At 37.0% G+C, this 4,520-nt stretch overlaps 1 pseudogene; it reads left to right on the top strand.

Moving 5' to 3' along the window:
• The first annotated feature begins 486 nt into the window (after positions 1-486).
• On the top strand, positions 487-1,176 carry LOC148690541 (secreted RxLR effector protein 161 pseudogene; annotated as a pseudogene).
• The last annotated feature ends 3,344 nt before the right edge of the window (positions 1,177-4,520 follow it).

A 4,520-nucleotide genomic window follows, 5' to 3' on the forward strand; every position in this document is an offset into this window, starting at 1 on the left:
GATGAATCAGGGAATGTAATCAGAAATAAGGCTAGGTTTGTTGCTTAAGGATACTCTCAACCTGAAGATGTTGATTTTGATGAAACCTTCGCTCATGTTGCTCGTCTTAAATCAGTCAGACTTCTTTGTGCTATTGCATGTCACTTAAAGTTCAAACTTTTTCAAATAGATGTCAAAACCACATTCCCTAATAGATATCTTAATGAGGAGGTCTACGTAGAATAACGAAAAGGCTTTGAGGATCCTCACAAGCTATATGGGTTGTACAAACTGAGGAAAGCTCTTTACGATCTTAAACAAGCCCCTCGTGCTTGGCATAATAGGTTGTCTTCCCATATTCTTACTCATGGTTATACTCGCGGCTGTGTTGATAAAACTTTGTTTGTTAAGAAGGTTAAATCTCATGTTGTGATTGCTCAAGTATATGTAGATGACATAGTTGTTGGGCCTACTTTTGATTCTCTTGTGAAACAATTTATTGATATGATGACAAGTGAATTGAAGATGAGCTTGGTTGGTGAATTAAACTACTTCCTTGGACTTCAAGTGAAACAAGAAAATGATGGCATTTTTATTTCTCAAACAAAGTAAGCCAAGAACTTGGTGAAGGAGTTTGGCCTTGAAGGTTCAAAAGCTATTAGATCTCCCATGAGCACATGTGCGAAAATTCACAAAGGCTCCAATGGCGAGGATGTTGATCAGACTTTGTATAGAAGCATGATTGAAAGCTTACTCTACCTGATTGCTAGTCGACCAAACATCACATATTCTGTTGGGGTATGTGCACGGTTTCAAAGCTGTCCCAAGGAGTCTCACTTATAAGCAATCAAGAAGGTCATCAAGTACGTGAGTGGGACCACTGATTATGGACTTCAATACATTCATGACACCAACACAAACCTGGTTGGGTACAGAGATGCCGATTGGGCTGGGTGCAATAATGATTGAAAGAGTACCTCAAGGGGAGCTTTCTATGTTGGGAACAATTTGGTTGCTTGGCACAACAAGAAGCAAAATTGTGTCTCTTTATCTACTGCCAAGGCCGAATATTTAGCTGCCGGGAGCTGTTGCACTCAACTGATGTTGATGAAACAAATGCTTAGTGACTCAGTATATCTCAATCCACCTTTCTTGTTTATTGTATTGATATCTCTAAGAACTCGGTCCAACATTTGAGAACAAAACACATTGACATTAGGCATCACATTAGAGATCTAGTGGAAGCTAAGATTCTTACACTAAACTTTGTGCCAATGGAAAAACAACTAGCTAACATATTCACTAAAACCCTAGTTAATCGAAGGTACGAAGATCTTCGATGGTCTATTGGTCTTTCTGCAATGAACTAAATTGTTTGAATAGCTATGCTTCCAGGTTGTGTCTGTCTTGTCAACATGCTCATCAGATACCTACGTTTTGTCTCTCTATTTGCTCATCTTAACTGTCATACATTCATGATATTTTTAGGATTATCCTTGCATAATTATTCACTGTGATGTCAAAGATTCTCCCTATTATCTTGATGGCCTCTGAAAAATCATTTTTCCAATCATCCAAATCTAGTGGTGTTCTTGAATTTATAATTGCTTTGGTCCTCATTGAATGGTAATGACTTTACTTACTCTTTAATCTGGACCATGTGCAAATTCTCTTCTTTTTGTCCTCTCCCCAAAATCAAAACAAAAAATAAAAATAAATGGGAGAGTGTATTGTGAAAGGGGGTATCTTCAAAAGAAAGTATATATTTTCAAATGGGCAAATCCCTTCATTTAGCCTTCCATGCAATGTCATGAGTAGTGTCTCAAGATCCCCCCACCCCCTCCCCCCCTCCCCCCTCCCCCACCTCCCCCCTCCCCCGGTAGGTCATGCCTTGGCACTTTCCAAATTGGTGCCTCACTCAAAGTTCTTCACCAAAGTTGGCTTTTCCTTCAAGGCTTATGCCTTACTTTTTGCGAGTCTTGTCCATTGTCCATATTGTGTAGGAAGTGTTGTCTCTTACGGTCAATGGATTATTAAAAGCTTGGTTAACTTTGAAAATGCTTTTGAGATTAAATGCTTGGTTTTATGTTTTTAAGAAGGCTATCCAGAATCCTTTCTCCCATACCTTGACACATCATTGCAAAATTATGAGCTTATGTTAATCTCATTATTAATGTTTGTGTATGCCTTTGAAGGTTTGTCCATTGGGAACAGCATTGCATGTCTACTTTTTGTGTTCTTCAAATTACATATCTTTTGGAAGCATTGATATTCAAGCTACATTATAGTTCATTCTCATCCAGTGGTTATGTTGTTGGTTGTCTATTGGTGAAAATCTTAAATTTTGTGATAATCTTGTTCAAAAGCCTGTTCATATTGCAAGCATCATTTCTAGGGGAGTTTTCATTATGGGGGAGTTCCATCATAACACATGCATCTTTTTGTGCTTATTTGTTGATAGTCTCATTGTTGCTACACTGTGCTTAGGCATATCCACATGTTCTATTTCAAATTATGTATCCATTATGCTCTTGTTGTTTTTGTCATGTTTATTTATATCAAATTTGACTATTCTGTATGATCTTCCTCCATTTTTTGTCTTACCATGACAAAAGGAGATAAAATTTCGTTGTGCTTTATATCTTGCAAGCCTTACCCATGATAAATTTCACTTGTTCTTGTCAAAAGTTGTTCTTTTGTAGGAGTTGTTACTTGGTCTTCTTTTGTTGCTTGATGTTCTCATGAGTGTGGGTTTTAAGTGAAATTAGTTATAGGCTTGGGATATTTTGTCAAGGAAAGCCAAAGAGGGAGATTGTAAAGTTTGGCTTTAAGTGTTTGGCTTTCATTGTCAAATATTGTAATTAAACCATCACATATGTTCAATCTAGGTTTAGAATATACTCAGTTTACATGAGTGTGGGTTTTGAGTGAAATTAGTTATAGGCTTGGGATATTTTGTCAAGGAAAGCCAAAGAGGGAGATTGTAAAGTTTGGCTTTAAGTGTTTGGCTTTCATTGTCAAATATTGTAATTGAACCATCACATATGTTCAATCTAGGTTTAGAATATACTCAGTTTATGGGTTGGTGCTACTAGAGTAAATGTTCAAGACGTGGCACATTTCATCTTAAAGGTTTGTTCATGCATGTGCATTTCATAACTCTATTAGTGTTGCATCTGTCTAGTTTGATTGTCTAGTCATTTTTGCGTGCTGACTTCTAGCTGTCTAGGCACACAAATTAAGATAGCCCACATGGGCTGACTGACACATTTTTTATGTTAGTCAGTTTCTAGCCATTGATCTGCCTAGATCTCTTTTGCAGCCGACAAGTGTCCTTGGGATAAGTTGGCTAATGGAAAATCTGACTTCCTTGGGTATATTTACTTCTAGGGTTTGAGATTGTTCTTTAGGGTTCAAAATTTATTTGTTAGAGAAAGAGAGAGAGAGAGTTGCTTGAAAGCTTGAAGCTTGCATCTTCTCCATCTATGAACCCTAACTGACAAACCTCCTTCATGCATTAAACACCCAATCATTGTCTATTAGGTTTGCATTTAAGTCTTAGTCTGGTTTTAAACTTTCAATTCAATTTTAACCCAAGCTTTTGGATTCAAGTTAGATTCTTCTTTCATCTGTTTAATTGGAAAATTTGACTAGTCATTTAAATTTATATTTCATGCGCATATCATAAAATCATATCACGTCATTGGTCATGTTGATCTTAGTGCCACAAGGTGATGAGCTCAGGAGAAGCTGTCGTCTCGTGTAAGGCAAGGTTGCACAAAGGTAAAGCTGCTCTATAAATAGGGATCTAGGAATTGAGCTTGTGTGGTCTTTGTATGAACATTTGTTTACACTAGTGGATTTGACTCAATGGAGAGTCCTCGGTTTTTTAACCCAGAGGTGGGTTTTTCCGCCAAAAATATCTTGTGTCCAAGTTATGTTTATTGTGTCACACATCCCACATACACAGACATGGTACATATATCTGTTGAACATTTAAATGGTATGTGCTCACTGTCATGCTCACTTGACACATTATAACTTGCAATGATCTACAACCTTACTGACTAGGCCAGTTTTTGTGAATTGAAATTGGTATTTGAATCTTAGATTTATCGACTAACAAATCTATCTTAGTTGACTAGTAGGCTTGACTAATCAGTCAAGTGGATTATAATTTTTATATAAAGGTTATTCCACCTAGTACCAGTTACAGAAGACAAGAAGGATGAAATATGAGAAATTTTGATGCTAGTAAAACTCCTCCTAGATGGCCGGCTAACTTAGAAGAAAAGAGAGAGAAATGTTTCCCTCTTTTCTCTCAAAGAAACCATAATGGGGAAAAAGCTATAAATCTCTTTTTATACTCACTCACAATTGAGTGGCAAACTTGAAATTTCTTCCTTTCCTCTTGTATGGCCAGCTTCCCTAGTGTGGATGGGTTTGTTACTCATTTGTTTAAGTTGTCATACAACTTAAGCTTAATAAGCCTTGATGATCGATGCCCATTGGGCCTCAAAACCCAAAACTAATTTAAGACT

Source organism: Pyrus communis, chromosome 15, assembly GCF_041283825.1.
Source record: "Pyrus communis isolate YQ-2024b chromosome 15, ASM4128382v1, whole genome shotgun sequence".
Taxonomy (NCBI): Eukaryota; Viridiplantae; Streptophyta; class Magnoliopsida; order Rosales; family Rosaceae; genus Pyrus; species Pyrus communis.